This window comes from Cetorhinus maximus, chromosome 5, assembly GCF_964194155.1.
Source record: "Cetorhinus maximus chromosome 5, sCetMax3.hap1.1, whole genome shotgun sequence".
In the NCBI taxonomy this organism is placed as follows: domain Eukaryota; kingdom Metazoa; phylum Chordata; class Chondrichthyes; order Lamniformes; family Cetorhinidae; genus Cetorhinus; species Cetorhinus maximus.
In genome coordinates this window covers 160,157,667-160,175,900 of record NC_135883.1, presented here as the reverse complement: position 1 = coordinate 160,175,900, position 18,234 = coordinate 160,157,667, and the positions used below count along the sequence as shown (strand labels likewise).

General features: G+C 45.4%; 1 long non-coding RNA gene across 2 annotated transcripts; it reads right to left on the bottom strand.

Moving 5' to 3' along the window:
• Positions 1 to 331: 331 nt before the first annotated feature.
• LOC144680399 (uncharacterized) lies at positions 332 to 15,776 on the bottom strand. Of its 2 annotated transcripts, none has more exons than XR_013576557.1 (3): positions 15,688 to 15,776; positions 6,563 to 6,737; positions 332 to 915 (listed from the first exon to the last, which is right to left on the bottom strand). It is a non-coding gene; the product is annotated as an uncharacterized LOC144680399 (long non-coding RNA). The 2 variants fall into 2 exon arrangements; XR_013576558.1 differs by having other exon boundaries at positions 333 to 915; positions 6,575 to 6,737.
• Positions 15,777 to 18,234: the final 2,458 nt, after the last annotated feature.

The following is an 18,234-nucleotide window of genomic DNA, read 5'->3' as shown; positions in this document are numbered from 1 at the left end:
TAAAAAGAAAATAAATTTTACTTCAATTATATAGGTGACACCACAACTGTAGATTTGGCCTCCTTACCTAAGGTTGGATGAACTTTCCTTAGAGGGACTGCAATGCCTGTTTATTAGACAGATTACACACTCGAGGGATAGTGTGGGAAGGTGGAATTGAGGTAGAAGATCAGCCATGATCTTACTGAATGGTGGAGCAGGATTGAAGAGCCTCTGTTTTATTTGACTTTGGGAAAGACAAGGAGGGACAGCCCCTGGTGAGAACCATGACCTGTCTGTCACTGGATAGTGTGGGAGACATTGAGCTGGACACCCGGAAAGAGCCGTCGTTTAGAATCACTGAACAAAACAACTAAAGAGACCAGTTTATGTAAGTGAGGAACAAAGGCTCACTGTTGATGCTAACGTGTTTGTATAATTTTGAATGAAGATTAAATGCAGCAGTGTGTGTGGGAGTCAGAGTTATCTGTCAGTAGAGGGCAATATTCTAAACAGGGTCTCAGTGCTGAATGTGTCATTGGTGGAATTGTTCATAACCCCAATACCAGCACATATATGTAATCTGTCTAATGAACAGTCATTGCGTTCCCTCTACGGTAAATATATCCTTCCTTAGGAAAGGAGACCAGAACTTTGCACAGTATTCCAGCTTAAACCCATTGTGTAATTAGTGGAAGGTTCAAACAGTTTAAGAATAGAGTTAAGCACATCTCACTGTTCGATGTCTATAGAGGCAACAAAACCTACCCGAGAGGATTTACTATCTTTCTAAAAGCTATTTGCATGAGCCCATGTGTGTTAAAAAAAGCAATGATAAATCTCGGATCAAAGTGTTGATTGTCTTGTTCCAAGTCCTGCCGGAATTCAGTGACGAGTTTTTCATATTGAAGCCCATCAAGTTTCTGGTCAAAATCCCTGCAACAGAATTAAGAATATATAATTTTCATTTTTGTTCCTCCTGACAAAGCCCGTATGGAAGCCAAATGGATTGTCAGGACAATCAGCTCACTGAGGACCCTCCACCATTCAGTTCATCCACAGCTGTAGTAACATGATAGATAAGATAGCCCAATGGGCAGACAAGTGGCAGATTGTATTTAATACAGGGAAATGACATTCAATGGCATTACCATCACTGAATTCCCTACTATCAACTTCCTGTGGGTTACCGTTGACCAGAAACGGAACTGGACTAGCCATATAAATACTGTGTCTCCAAGAGAAGGCCAGAGGTTGGAAATCCTGTGGTGAATAACTTACCTCCTGACTCCCCAAAGACTGTCCACCAACTACAAGAATGTGATGGAATACTCTCCGCTTGCCTGGATGAGTGCTGCTCCATCAACACTTGAGCAGTTTGACATTATCCAGGACAAAGCAGTGCACTTGATTGGCGTCCCATCCACAAACATTCACTCCCTCCACCACTGGTGCACAGTGGCAGCAGTGTCTATCATCTAAAAGATGCACTGCAGGAACTCACCAAGGCTCCTTAGACAGCATCTTCCAAACCCACAATCGGTACCATCTAGAAGGACAAGGGCAGCAGATGGAGATTAGAAGGATGAGGGGGGATCTGATTGAAACTTACAGAATAATGAAATGCCTGGATAGAGTGGACATGGGGAAGATGTTTCCATTAGTAGGAGAGATTAGGACCCGAGGGCACAGCCTCGGATTAAAGGGAAGACCTTTTAGAACAGAGATGAGGAGAAACTTCTTTAGCCAGAGAGTGGTGAATCTATGGAATTCATTGCCACAGAAGGCTGTGGAGGCCAGGTCATTGAGTGTATTTAAGACCGAGATAGATAGGTTCTTGATTGGTAAGGGGAGATGGCGGGAGAATGGGGTTGAGAAACTTATCAACCATGATTGAATGGCGGAGCAGACTCAATGGGCCGAATGGCCTAATTTCTGCTCCTATGTCTTATGATCTTATGGTCTTATAGTGTGGGAGAATTGGGTTTCGATTCATGGTCGCTGGCACCAGTATTGGGGAAAGTGGGAGCTGTGTTGCTGGGACAGTTTTTATCTGAATTGTGCTGCGACCAGTGTTCTGGCGAGTCATGTAACTAGGTTGGCAGCTAGGACTTTAAAATAATTCATGGGGCCGAGGGATCTAGTACTGGAGGATGTGATGAGAGAAGACAAGGCGGGAGAGCAAGGAATCAATAAGGGAAATGATAGTCAGAGTGTGGCAGGAAGGGACAGAGTGTAGAAACTTATATGTGCGCCAGCAGATAAGGCTGGAGGTTGTGGAAATAGGAAAAGCATAGAACTAAAGGCTCTGTATTTAATTGCATGGAGCATTCACAATAAAATGAATGGATTGAGAGTCCAAACGTAAATAAATATGTATGATCTGATAGCAATTGCAAACACATGGCTGCACGATGACAATGCCTAGGATATGAATATTCGAGGGTATGTGACAAGTCAGAAGGATGGGAGCTGGGAAAAATTGGAGGGTTAACTCTGTTCCTTAAGTTTGGCATTAGTTCTTTAGAGAGAGATGACTTTAGTTCTAAAAATCAAGATGAAGAATCAGTTTGGGAAGAGATGGAAGTCATTTATGGGAGTGGTTTATCGGCCCCATAACAGTAACCACACTGTAGGAGCGGGTATCAGAAAGGAATAATGGGGGCTTGTGACAAAGGTACAGTGATAATCATGGGTAATTTTAATCTACATATAAATTGGATGAACCAGGTTGGCAAGATGTGCTCAGAGAGTGTTTTTGGGACAGTATCTTAGAGCAGCACATTCCACAATCAACCAGAGAGCAGACGATGCTACACCTGGTCATGGACAGCAAGACAGGATTATTTAATGATACGTAACAGTAAAGGCACATCTAGGCAGCAGTGACCATAATATGATTGAATTTTGCTTTCAGATTGAGGCAGAGAACTTGGGCCAGAACTTCCGAGAATTGACAACGACTATTGGATTACCACTCTGCTCCTTTTTCTGACCTTACTCAGGAGCTGCACCTTCCTCTCCCGACCTTTCACCTCGGGCCAGGTGAGAAATGTGCAGTGCAGCGTGTTCCCGAGGCCTTCAGTCGAGGGCAGCAGAATCGTTCGAGAGGAGGCCAGACCCCTTTTTATGGCACCAGCTGCTATAAAGCAGGTAAGTTTAAAGTTTAATGAGCTGGAGAGGCTGGGCCGCAAAGTACATTCAAGGCCGAGATAGACAGATTTTTATTCCGTAAGGGAATCAAGGATTATGTGGAAAAAGCAGGAAAGTGGAGTTGAGAATTATCAGGTCAGCCATGATCTCATTGAATAGCAGGGCATGCTTGATGGGCCAAATGGCCTACTTCTGCTCCTACGTCTTATGAACTTTTGGACCCAGCCATTTTGAGAAGCCAGGGAGAAGGTGAGTGTGCAAGGTAAGTGGGTAGGATCAGGGATGCCTGGTGGTCAGTGGGGGTGGTGGGATTGTAGGGTGAGCCAGAGGCTGGCACAGGAATGGGAGGGTATCCGCGGAGGATGGGGGTTAGTCATGGGATCGGGAGGGTTCAACCAGTTGCTGGGTGAGTAGTCGGGGAGGGTAGGGAGTAGGTTGGGCACGTTTGGCCAATTGGAGTTTCGAAGAATGAGGTGATCTTATTGAAACATAAAAGATGTTGAGGGGGCTTGACAGAGTGGATGCTGAGAGGTTTTTTCCCTTTGTTGGAGAGACCTGAACCTGAGAGCAAAGTTTAAAAATAAGAGCTCTCCTATTGAAAATGGAGGTGAAGTGAACTTTTTTTCTCTCAGAGGGTCTTGAGTGAGTGGAACTCTCTTCCCCAGAGAGCAGAAGAGGGTCATTCAATAGTTTTAAGGTAGACGGAGTTAGATTATTGACCAGTAAGGGAGTGAACGGTATAGGGGATAGGCAGGAAAGTGAAATTGAGGCCGCAATCAGATCAGCCATGATCTTAGTGAATGGCAGAGAAGGCTCCAGGGGCTGATGGCCTACTCCTGCTCCTAATTTGTATGTTTGTATGATCTTGCTGTGCACAAATTGCCTGCAGAATTTCCAGCTCTCTACAAATCTACCACGTACTGCCAACCCATATAAAGGATCCACATCCAGCTGATGTCTCAGAAACTCCTCCCACCCCAACTTCTGCTCTTTGAAGGGAAAACTTCCACTTTCTTTGATTGTTTAAAATATGAGGACAGAATCTGTGATCAGGAATTCCTGGAGTGAATTGTTGTTCACAGGGGTCACTGGTTGGGAATTCACAGGCCCCAAGTCTGAATTTCTGTCAATAATTTAAAGAGAGTGAAAACTAGGCCGTAATTTTACCAAACAGCAATCTCTGTGATCACAACTGCTCACTGTAAAAGCTCAATGTGCAAGCTCTACAGATGACAAAATAGCATCACTGTTCATTGCAGCAGGAGGACAATGTCCACATTGGAGATCGTCCTGTGTAGTGACCCACACTGATAGTGTGAATTAGTCAATGTTTAGTGAGGAAAGGACTGAGCCCAGCTTGATCCTCTCTGAGATCAGCAAATCACACTGTCATTCATCATCCAGACACATATGAGGAAAATGTCCCATCCAAAAGGAATGGGAGGGAAGCCAGTAACATTTGGAACCGTGCCAGTTATGACTAAGCACAGAAAGAGCAGATAAAGGGACATTTAAACTAATTAGAATAGAACATCAGACATCTCAATGAGATGATGAAATGAAATGGTTTTGGGTGAGGCACTGATTAACCATAGAACCATAGAAAAGTTACAGTGAAGAAACAGGCCATTCAGCCCATCATGTCTGCGCCAGCCAAAAAAGAGGAAAACAAAACTAACCACTCATTTTAATCCCACTTTCCAGCAATAGGTCCGTAGCCTTGCAGGTTACAGTGTTTCAGATGCAGGTCCAGGTACCATTTAAAAGAGTTGAGCTTTTCAGCCTCAACCACCAACTTAAGCAGTGAATTCCAAAGTTTTTCCACATGTCCCCTCTCATACTCTGACCAATCTCCTTAAATCTATGTCCTCTGCTAATTGACCCCTCAGCCAGGGGAATCAAGTCTTTCCTGTTTACCCATTCTCGGCCCCACATAACTTTGTACACCTCAATTAGGTCACTCCTTAGTCTCCTCTGTTCTAAGGAAAACTACCTGAGCCTATCCAATCTCCCCTCATAGCTGCAATTTTGAAGCCCTGGCAAAATTCTTGTAAATCTCCTCTGCACTCTCTCATGAGCAATTATGTCCTTCCTGTAATGTGGTGACTAGAACTGTGCGCAGAATTCCAGCTGTGGCCTAATCAGCATTTGATAAAGTTCCATCATTATATCCTTGCTTTTATATTAAATAGCTCGCCTGATAAAGTTAACCATCTTGTCTACCAGTCCTGCTACATTCAAGGACCTGTAGACATGCACTCCAAAGTCTCTCACTTCGTCAAACCCTCTCAATAATTTCCCATTTATTGAATATTCCCTTGCTTTGTTTGCCCTCTCCAATTGCATTTCCTCACACTTTTCCGGATTGAATTCCATTTGCCATTTCTCCGCCCACTCAACAAAACCATTGATATCATTCTGGAGTCAACAGCTGTCCGCTTCACTATCATCTGCACAGCCAATTTCTGTGTCATTTACAAATTTCCCAATGATGCCTCCCACGTTAAAGTCTAATTCATTAATAAATACAATAAACAGCAAGGTCCCAACACTGAGCCTGATGGAAAACCACTGGAAACCCTTTGTTTCCTGTCACTGAGCCAATTTGGGATTCAACCAGCCACCTTCCCCTGTATCCAATGGGATCTCACTTTTCTGAACAGTCTGCCATGCGGGACCTTGTCAAATGCCTCACTAAAATCCATGTAGACAACATCCACTGCACTACTCTCATCAATCCTCCTTGTTGCTTCCTCAAAAATTTAATTAAGCTAGAAAGACACAATATTCCCGAACAAAACCAGGCTGACTATCCATGATCGATCCGTCCCAGTTCATCCTGTCTCTCAGAGTTGTCTCCAATAATTTGTCCACTACTGAAGTCAGACTGACTGGCCTGTAATTTTCTGGCATATCCTTCACACCCTTTTTAAAAAATGGTACGACATTTGCAGGCCTCCAATCCTATTGAGGATTGGAGAGTGATCCTTAGAGCATCTGCGGTTTCTTCCCTGGCTTTATTCAAAAGCCTGGATACAATCCATCCGGCCCTGGTGATTTATCCACCTTCAAGGATGCCAGTCCCTCCAATACTTCCTCTCCCACTATGCTTATTGTATCTATATAAAACAAGGATGTGAATTTGTTCTTCCAAAAATAAACAATGTGGTGGATGTGAGAATATCGGAAAAACAGGAGCTAACTCCACATGAACCTGACTAATGTGGACGGGGAGGTCTCGCTGTGTTCTCAGAAGAAGGAACTGCAGATTGTGAGATATGAATCACTCCATTATACAATAAATATTGACCAATGTTCCAATGTACTCGGATGAGCCCATTAATCATAGCCTGATTCTAGGTTAGGTGATGTTGACACAAGAGCTGAGTTAAAGCAATATCAAACTCAATGTATCAGTAACTAAATTCACCTGATATAGTACCAATCTGTGGGTTGAATCCCTAGTTGAACTGTTGGATCTGTTGGTTCTGGTGGATTGATGACTTCAGCAACTATCATAACAGATATCAAGAATGTCTGTTCCATTGTGCCATTTTCCATGTATCCAGAAACTACCCAAGGTGCAGAGATGGGAACAATTGTACCTGTAGTCAAAGAAACACATTGTTACAGCATTGCTCATGGTGAATCAGGGTGACTTTGCTGAGATGTGTAAAACACTGATGTGGCTACATTGAATCATAGACACACAGAATGATACAGCCTCCAGGCAGGCTGCTCCTGTGTTGTTTGGTGGACATAACCCACTAATCACCCTGACCTCCTCTTTTCCCACAGACACACAAAAATGTTTCCCATTATCTCAAGAATTGTCTTTTGAATTTTAATATTGAACTTGGTTCACCACCAGTTCAGGCAGTGCTCTCCATATCACAGTGACTCATTGTTTAAATAAATGTTCCACCTGATCCTTTTGCCAATCATCTAAATTCTATGCACTCTGGGTATCAGCTGCTCTGCCACTGAAAACAGTTTCTCCTTATTTACTCTGTCAAAACCCTTCCTGGTTCTGAAAACCTCTCTCAAATCTCCTGGCAACGTTCTCTGCTCGAAGGAAATGACTTCTGACCTCTCCAGTCTCTCCATGTAACTGAGACCCATCCACACTCCTATCATTCTAGTAAATCTCTTCTGCACCCTCTCCAAGGCCTTGATCTTCTTCCTATTGTAAAGAAACCAAAGATGTGCCTGGAGGAGGTGTGATTGACAGAATCTGAACAGCTACCGCCTGAAAACAAAAAGAGCAAAACAAGAGAGAGAAAAGGAAACCAGCAAAGAGAAAGGAAAGGAAATGGAGGCAGAGGCTCTGATGAGAGTCATTGGAACATGGCAGGAGACTGTGGACAGCAAGATCAGCATGGAAGCAAGATGGAGAATTAAAATGACAGGTGACCAGAGGCTTGAAGACTGAAGGGACGTGTTTTGCAAACCAATCGCCTGATCTCACTTTCATAAAAACATACAAATTAGGAGCAGGAGTAAGTCATTTGGCTCCTTGAGCCTGCTCCACATTCAGTAAGATCATGGCTGATCTGATTGTGGCCTCAACATTCTTGCCTACCCCCTGTACCTTTGACTCCATTGTTGGTCACAAATTTATCTATTTCTGCCTTAAAAATATTCAGTGACCTGCCTCTACCCATCTCAGGGAAAGTGGGTTACACAGACGCACAACCTTCTGAGAAAAAAAAACCTCTTCATCTCTCTCTTAAATGGGAAACCCATTAATTTTAAACTGTGTCCCCCAGTTCTGGTCTTTCCAACAAGGGGAAATATCCTCTCAACATCCACCCTGTCCAGCCTCCTCTGGGTCTTATATGTTTCAATAAAATCACCTCCATCTTCTAAACTTCAATGGATACAGGCCCAACCTGTCCAACCTTTCCTCATATGATAATCTGCTCAGCCCAGGAATCAGTCGTGTGAAGCTTCTCTGAACTGCTTCTCACGCAATTATATCATTTCTTAAATAAGGAGATCAAAACTGTACACAGTACTCTAGATGTGGTCTCACCAATGCCCTGTAAAACCGCATGAAAAGCATCACTACCTTTATATTCAACTCCATTACTCAAGGGGAGTCTGGGCAGGAGGAGTGGGCCTGGGCATGCTGGAGTTTGAAATTAAATGTGAGAGAAAAAATAAATCAAAATGTCACATCACTGGAAAGTATGAATTAATTGGCTGGTGAGTATTGTAGCTTGTTTCCCTATCTCCAAAGTTAAGGAGATAGTTTAAGGAGCAGGGAAATTAAAAACTACAAAACAAAATTAAGAAAGTCAATGAGATTTAAATAAAACATTTGGTTACATTCCCTATGTTTCAATGGCATCAGTAGAAAGGAAGTGAGAAGCTGGTGAGTCTTTATTTTTTTTAAGTAGTAAGCTGTATTAGTAGTAGTAAGTTTTCTTATCTAATAGATAGAGGAATGGAAGGGCAGCTCTGACCTCTTGAATGCACATTCTGCGCTACGTAGGAACTCCAGGATGCTATCTTCCTACCTAGCTCCCTAAATCCTGACTGCAGGATCACATTCCTCATTGCGTCTGTGCCGTTGGTACTGCTATGGACCAGACTGCTGGCTGTTCACTCTTCCCCAGCAGGATGCTCAGCAGCTGAACCGTGACATCTTTGACCCTGGCACCATGGAGGCAATATACCATCCAAATTCACCTCTGCAGTCACAGAAAAATACAACCTGTCCCCTAGCTATTGAATTTCCTATTACTATTGCTCTTCCAGTCTTCTTCATGTGTCCCTCTACAGCTGGGCCAATGGTGGTGCTAATGACTTCCCAGAAGGTAAAAACTGTTTTGACCGGTATTCTTATTTCCTAGTTTTACTGGTGTTCCATTTTAAGGTATACAAGGTGGACTCAGGGTAAGAGGGAGAGTAACAATGTCTAAATTAATGTTACTGTGCATGTATGTGAACACACGGGGCAGGATTTTACGCATCGGCGTACGAACCTTTTTCTCCCAAAGGTTCATTGGTGTGTGGAATTCTCTTCCCCAGAAAGTAGTGGAGGCTGCGTCTTTGAATTTATTTAAGGCAGGGTTAGAAGATTTCTGTTAGTCAAGGGTTATGGGGGAGCAGACAGGAAAGGGGAACTGAGACCACAGCCAGATCAGCCATGATCTTATTGAATGGTGGAGCAGACTCAAAGTGCCAAATGGCCTGCTCCTGCTCCTATGCTCCTACACTTATATTGGACGTTCTGTTAGAACCTCCTTATTTTTTGCTGCATTCCCCAACATTAATATCATCTGCAAATGTTGGCATTATGCCTTGCATACCCGATTCCAGATCATTAATACTTATCAAAAGTGTAATAGTCCCTGACCCCTGGAGAACACCACTGTAAACTTCCTTCCAACCTGAAAAACAACTGTCCACCACTACTCTCTGTGTTCTGTCACTTAGCCAATTCTGTATCCACACTGCCAACCTCTTTAATCCCATGGGCTTTAATTTTAATAACAGTCTATTATATATTAATTTGTCAAGCATCTTTTGAAAGTGTATAGACATAATATCAACTATACTCTCATCCACCTTTAACCATTAAATATCTCAATGAAGCTAGTCAAACATGATTTATCTGTAACAAGACAGAATTTCCTGCCACTGAGCCTCAGTCTGGACCCAGCATTCCAGCAGCATCCAGTAACCTGAGAGAGATGCAATGTATCAGCTTCCACAAGGGTACATGTCTACTCCAGTCGTGGGATTCATGCCTGGCATATGGAGCCTTTATTACACTAGGAAAATTCAGCAGCCACTGCTGGAGTAGGAACATGAGTTTGGAATCCCATCCCACCATGGGCAGGATTTTCTGTGCCCTCTGGAGTCGGCATGATCGGTGGCGTGAGCGGATAATATGGCGCGATTGGTTTCGTGACAGCAGTAAACCAGTTTGCGATTGCCCGCTCAGCCCGCTATCGGGCATCATTGTAACTCATTAGGAAACTCACGGTAATACATCTGCATATCATTATCAGGCCAGCCCGCCAGAATCGTACCCCCCTCCCCTGGATCATCCATCCATGTCAGCAGGATAGTCCACCAACGTGTTTCACTACAGCACATAAAAGGAGTGAGCTTGGTGGCCTGCACTTTGAGGGGAACTCGGAGGTGAGTACACAGTAACTTTGTGCAGCTCTCGCCAGGGTCCCCTGTTGGACTTCAAGCTTCAGGAGAATCGGGGGGGTTAGGGTTAAGGGCAGCCACGATGCTCACAGCTCCTTGCAATGTCAGCATCCCAGTTTGGACCAGTCTCCCCCATAGTACAAGCTAATAGGGCAGCCATGCAGCGCACTATTCTCTGACCATCCAAGTGGTGGCCAGCACTCTCCGGGAAGTGTTATGGGGCCGTTACACTTAACCAGGACAGGTTCTTAGTGCACCCATGCTAACCACATGTCTCTCACTTTCATCCTGCAGGCTGAGTATATCAGGATCATGGAGCCTGGTGAACTAGCTGTATGCCTGATGGCCTACAGGATGCAAAGACAATGGAGGAGAGAGCGACTGAGGATCCTGGCTGCATAGAGGCAGGAGCAGCAACCTCAGGAAGAAGGGGCGGCTGGTGCTCCAGCAAACATCACCCACGAGCCCCAGTGAGCCATTGCAGGCCAGCGCCTAGCCACACCCAGGGTCTATAGACGCTGCCTGTCATTCCTGCAGATGACCAAGAACCAGTGTTGCCGAAGACTGCACATGTCTAGGGAACTGGTCGGTCCCATCTGCCGGCTCCTGCAGGATTTGGTGCCATGGGGACATGGAGAGTATCCAACGCCAGTGGCTGTGAAATTGACAGTGTAGCTCAATTTCTGCGCCAGTGGCTTCTTTCAAGGCTCCACAGGGGACCTCTGTGGGGTATCACAAGCTTCTACCCACAAATGCATCCATGAGGTCACGGATGACATCTTCACGAGGGCACACAACTCTGTGCATTTCACCAGGGACCAGGACAGCCAGGAAGCAAGAGGGATTGGATTCACCCAGATCTCGGGTTTCCCATAGGTGCAGGGTGCGATTGACTGCACCCATGTGGTGCTCAGGTCTCTATTGCAACATAGTGGACTATATCAACCACACGTGGTTCCATTCGCTGAATGTGCAGCTAGTGTGCGACCACCAGAAACACATCCTGCAGGTGGGCGCACGGTTTCCAGGGAGTGTGCACAATGCCTACATCCTCAGTCAGTCACAGATCCCTGGAGTTTTGCAGGGTCCACAGAGGCTGCAGGATTGGCTCCTCGGGGACAAGGGCTACCCGCAGAGGCCGGGGCTGATGACACCGTGCGGCAGCCTCAGACTGCAGCAGAACAACGGTATAATGAGGCTCATGCTGCAACGCGTAACTTGCTGGAGCAGACCATCGGGATGCTGTAGATGAGGTTCCACTGCCTGGACCAGTCTGGTGGAGCCCTGCAATACAGTCCGCAGAGGGTGACACACATTGTTGTCGTCAGATACGCCCTTTACAACCTGATCCTGCAACGTGGAGAGGAGCCGGCTGAAGAGGAAATGGAGGAGCTGCACGTCTCCTCTGATGAGGAGGACGCCAACAGGGATGAGGGTCAGGGGGTCCTCGGAGGCGACGATGATGGTCATAAGCCCTCGCACTGACTAGATGAGACAGGCGTGGTCAGGAGGCCCTCATAGCTGCTAGATTTGTGGAGGATGATGACGACATACAGTGAGGAGACACCATAGATCCTCACATCACATCTGTTAACGTTTGACTCCAGTCTGGCTTATGGCAGCTCAAATACCCTCTGTGATAATGCTCCTGTCATGGAGATGCAGTGGAGGCCCTAATAGTCGCTTGATTACAGGAGGATGATGATGACCTGCAGTGAGGACACTCCATAGATCTTCACGAAGCCTCTGACAATGTCTATCTCCTGACTGGCTGAGGGGCAGGTCGCCTGTGCTCTGTGATCAGGGACATATCATAGAGACACAGCCATGAAACTTTAGAAGCATCTGATCGTTTGTCCACCTTCAGCATCTGAGCCCTTCAGGAGCACAGCGTCACTGGTCACAGATGCTGAAGAGATGGGGGTCAGCCCCTCCTTAAAGGTGCTGAGAGCACACTGAGAGAATGAGCGAGCTCTGTGGCACCTGCCCACTACATTCTGGCAGCAATGACAAGCACTGTCGAGGTGCAGACATCAGTAATATTTCCCGGGGTAGAATTTTCCGCTCGTCGTGCGGGTGCGCGCCCGATCTGAACGTGTGTAAAATGACGCAGGATGACATCAGGCGAGCATCCCGACGTCATCGCTCCCTCACGCGGTATTTCAGTGGGCAGGCGCGTGCAACAGTCGGCAGCTCGCCCGCCGACAATTAACAGGCCCATTAAGGACATTAAAGGTCCAATTGAATGAAATGTTTCACCGCCCGTCCGACCTTACGGTTGGTGGGTGGGTGAAAAGGCCAAGCGGCCTTTGGATTTTTTGTGAATCCTCATCCACGGGCGGGATGAGGTTTCGATCAGTCATCAAAAAAAATTTAAATGTTTCAACTAATTGCCTTTACCGCTCCAGCAACTGTGACATGACTGAGTCCAGAGGCTCGTCATCTGACTTGGACTCAGCACAATTCTGGCCTCCAGCGGTCCACCGAGTGCCAGAAACCGCAGGGGTCACTGCCTCCGCCTGCTGTGCGATGTGCTCACCAGATTGTGATCCCGGGGCTGCTCTAAGGCTCGGTCCCACCGAAGTGTGTGTCTGCGCTGGTGGAGGGTGAGGGTCAGCACTGTGATGGGACTTCAGGGAGGGTGCCTCCAGATTCCTGCACAGAGGTTTCTTCGGGGCTTGTTTGGAGGTGCTGGGCTGTGGACTCCATCGGCTTTTTGGCAGATGTGCTTGCGCAAGCAAGGGGAGATAATTAGTGCATGGCAGTGGCCTGTGAAAGATAACATGTCATTCACAGCATAGTTGTCTGTTGTGAAGGGTTCTCAAAATTCCCACATTTTTAAAATCATCAACAAGTATATGACTTTTGGACTTTTAAACTGCTGAGTTAAGTGTAAAACCCTGCAGACAGGAGGCTGGGCCCATGAAGGCCTGGGGCTGCACATGCCCGGGTGTGTTGAGTGCAGTGTGGATTGTTTTGCCTGAAACCAGACAACGAGAGGAGACAGATTACGCATTCTTCCCTTTAATACAATCAGCCCAGAGAAAAACTTCACCTCACATGAAACTGTAGCCCATCAAAAATCTTGCATAAATAATCAAAGGCACAATCAATTCAATTATGCGTACCCATCAATACTCCACACATACGATGGCTTTCAGTTTAAAGCTAGTTACCAGGCAGGAAGACAATGATAAACATCATGTGAGCCCATTAAAAACAATGAGACATCAATCACCTGGGGAATCCCACCAAAATCAAACAAAGAACTAACCTTGATTTGGATTCCGATAAGAAATTCGAAAGACAGTATAACTGGGCAGTCAGTTACGAGACGGAGAGAAGGAGAAACCAGCTAGCAGAAGGGTAAGCGGTTTTGAAAGCTGACACAGGACAGTGAGCAGTTGGGAGCGGTTGAAACAGAGTTTAAGCAAGAAGATTTGGAGGTTTGTAGGCCCGCAGGCAACTTCACGGCGAGGGGCACGGGGTGGCAGGCTCAACCGAAGACAACAAGGCCGCAACCGCAGCCCACCACGAAGACCGACCACCTTCAACCGCGCCCTCCACCCAACTGAAGAACCTTCGCAGATTCCACAGAACAGGAACACGTGGGGATGGCAGGACCCAGAGGACACAAAGAGCGTACCCCAAAGCTGCAACCGGCTTACCTGGCTGGATTTCGAACTGTCAAGGAACCCTGGTTGGTGAGCATGATCCCTGACCTCTCCAAGATCAATTTAGTTAGGTTTTGGGGGTGGGACCAGGGTAAGGGGATTAGTAGCGTGATTTTCCCTCGTTATGCCGTGTGTTCCCCATTCTTATCTAAGTGTACTGTGTAGGTCTGTATAATCTCAGTGTAATCCTAATGTTATAAGTTCATTTGTGACTTCAATAAACACAGTTTTTTTTGCACCAAAACCAGTTGTCTGCTGCACCTTGTCACAACCCCCAAGTAAGTCCAAGGTCTAGAACCCAGGGAGTGGGAGCGATTCGGACCGCTCAGAAGTCAGAGGTGAAGCTGACTCACACCACCACCTCCTACAGTTGGATGTTGCACTGCTGGACCCTCAGTTGGTAGAGCACCGCTGACCTCACCGTCAGCCAGGACCGGTCCAGATCATCACTGGCCAGCTGGACGGCTCTGTTTTCAAAGTCCATGAGGACCTTGATTTCGGGCAGTCCACCAGCGGTCTCTTGAACCAGCTGTGAGTGATGGCCCTGTGGGTCTGCGATGCGTTTGTGAGTGTGTGAGTTGAAAGTGATGAGAAGAGTGAACTGTCTATTTTTATTCGTTCATGGGATGTAGACGTTGCTGGCTAGGCCAGCATTTATTGCCCATCCCTAATTGCCCTTATTCAGAGGGCATTTTTAAGAGTCAATCACATTTCTGTGGGTGTGGAGTCATATGTAGGCCAGGCCAGCTGAGGACAGGAGATTTCCTTCCCTAAAGGGCATTACTGAACCAGATGGGTTCTTATGACAATTGACAATGGTTTCATGGTCATCATCAGAACTTCAATTCCAGATATAAATTGAATTAAAATTACAAATTCCACCATCTGCTGTGGTGGGATTTGAACCGGGTCCCCAGAGCATTACTCTCTGGATTACCAGCCCAGTGACAATACCACTACACCACCGCCTCCCCTAATTACCCTGGCAGAAAGGAGGAGATCTTTCATCCTCTTGCAGCACTGGGTGGCTGTCCTCTATTGAAGGGCCTTGGCACTGCCAACTGCTGCCACCACCTCCCAAGCCGGGTTAGTGCTGTTGATGCCCTTCCTGTGGCCAGAGTGGGGGAAAGGACATCCCGGGAGCCCCCAAGGCATCCAAACGGTGCTCGAGGGGCACGTCGCTGAACCTGTGGTCTGCAGTCTTTTCCGTTTCAGGGCCATGTCTTAGGGGCGGCAGTTGTGGTCTGGAAGCACTGAGATGTGTGCCTGCAGCTGGACTTTAAATGTGGCACCCGGCGTGATGCAGCGGCGGGGTAATTGTGGGAGGGCGAATGACAGCCCACCCACCATGGAAATAGCGCGTTTCCTGGGAGTACATAAATAATGTGGTGGGCTTCGGATGATACGGCGTGAAAACCCACCATCGTTTTACCTGCCTGCTTCCGCACTGAGTGCAAATCTGGGATGATTCCACCCCATATGTGGGAAACCTTCCAATTCTGGGAGTATAACGTCTGCAAATATCAAAGAAATAGCCCAAGTGGCACTTCTACGCACTGGGAACAAGTGAACAAGGAAGCCTCTGGGATTGACAATGGGGGGATTTTTCGGTCAGTGTCTCAGTCTACACACTAAGTTTGAAACAAGACAGATCAAAGATCGAAAGGTTGTTTTCTATCCTTTTGTTATTTTGAGGGAACATTTGATGTACCTGCAGCATTAGAGAAATGTGAATAATTGAAAAGTCTCTCCAGGCCGGTCTCTATTGCACGATTCATATCCATTCCAGTAACCGTTGTTCGAGCCCATTGGATGTATTGGAATTCTTCCTCTTCATAATTCTAAGACAAAAAGGAGCAGAATGTATTACCCTATGACACAACTGAACTCCCTCTGTAAAGCGTCATTGTTGAGAAGGCACCCTAGTTTCCCAGGTGCAGTAGCAGCATTCATGTCCTGGATGGGCTGGGATTGAAAGAGAGTTAGGGGGTTTTGATGGAATTCTTGGCATTAACACTTTCTGGTTCATTTTCCTTTTTTTTTTCACTCTTTCAGCTTTAGCGTTTCCTGCACTATTGGCCTTGCTCCTCCCCTTGGGTTTTCAATAAAAAAAAATAGAGAGTGTTATTGGAAGTCTTTTACACTGAGTCACGTCCCTCTGAGTGTTCTCAGGGCCAGGGAGAGAAGTGCTTCTCCTCTTTTTGGGCCCCTTATTCCCAACACCACTAACGCCCCACATGCTTACCCCCACCACACCATTCCCCCCTCAATGATGCATGATCATTTATCCCCATTCAACATTCACCAATTCATTCACCAAACAATCACACTAAGGTCCCAGTAAAATTGTAACTCCCATTGTTGGCATCTGGTTGTAAATATCATCTGGTATTTATGCAGAATGGGTCATTAATATTAAGAGCTACAGTGATACAATGCAGTGTTAGTTTGTGGGCACCCGAAAGGTGATCCCACCATGACCATTAAACAGACCAGAGATTACAAATTTTACTTTAACAGCATCATGCAATATATCCCATTAGTTATTTATAACACTGCAGACGATAACACTGATTTTGTTCAGCCCTCATTATAATATTCTGCGTGTTGTACCTTATGGAAGTGGTGACAGTAAATTAATATTTGTGGAAAGATTCTAAACTTGCATCTCCGATAAACTGCACAAGATCTTTTTCATTCTATGGAAGCAGTAGAAGACTTTATTCTGCCTTAGGTGCATGACATTATTCAATATAATTATTTCACACAAGGGGTCTTACAGTCATAGAGTCATAGAGGTCTATAGGACAGGAAAAGGCCCTTCAGCCCATCTTGTCTGTGCTGGTCAAACAAGTACTTAAGTATTCTAATCCCAATTTCCAGCACTACGCTCTTGTATGCCATGGCATCGCAAGTGCACACCCAAATACTTCATAAACATTATGATGGTTTCTGACTCTACCACCTTTTCAGGCAGTAAGTTACAGATTCCCACCACCCTCTGGATGAAAAAATTCTTCCTCACATCCTCTCTAAACATCCTGCCCCTTACCTTAATAGATTCTACTTTACCAGTAAACTCGCAGGATAGAAATATCAAATACCTCCTTGTCAATAAAGTGGAATGATGGCACAACATGGTCTTCACTGTCAGTGAGAAGCATTGGAGCCCTAATGTGTCTCTGTGCAATGCAACATTTAAGAAGCTAAAGGACAAAGTCTGAATGGTTCACATTTGTATTTGTATTTTCTTGTTCAGCAAGTCTGAAGACTCTTCTGATTGCTGCTTCTTACTGTGATATATTTTAATATCTAGTATGCAATACAAATTTATCATGATATTTCAATGCCTCAAGAAACTCATAAAAGCACCAAGACAGAGTGAGGTAATAGGTAAGTAGATAAAAAGACAAGATTGAAGTCAATGGAAAAGACTTTTGAGAATCATGTAGAGTGTAAAACAGGTTACAGATTCACTATGAGCCCATTACGCTCTTGTGTCCTTGTAATTTCACTCCACAAAGCCTGCTAACAGTAAACTTCCATTGGCAAAATAATAAACAGAACTCCAGCAATGATTCAACTTCCTGACGGCAAGATAATTATGGATGATAAAGGCCATCTTGACCAGCTTATTGGATCCATCCAGCATGACACACAAACATACTATTAGGAGCAGGAGTGAGCCATTTGGCCCATTGAGCTTGCTCTGCCATTCAACAACATTCCCTAAATGATAACAATAATTACAACTCAAAAGCACTTAATTGGCTAGAAAGTGATTTGAGACATTGTGAAAGGTGCTGTACAAATACATGTTTAACTTTTTTCATTACACCTGCATTCAGTAGGCAGAGTGACTGTAGCAATGGTGATATTGCTGGACCAATGCTGATTCTCTTAGGATAATTAATCTCAGAGCAATCAACTAGTTTAGGGAAAGTGGCTACAAAGAAAACACTACATTTACAAAACAATTCGACTCTGTAACAATATAACCTTGCCATTCTGACTTCACTGGCACCAACTCATATTATACTTTAAATGGCATTGGTCCCTTGTATGATAATGCCACTATCCAAGGGTTTGTCAATCAGACATTTACCAGCAGCTCAGAAAAAAACGTATATTGAATCGTTGATCTGAATTTTTCAGAGTAGAATGATACATGGTACAAACATTCCATACGGCCATCACTCAAGAACTGGATTGATTCCCCTGCCCCCAGAAGCTGTCATACAAGTTGTGTTGAGCACTG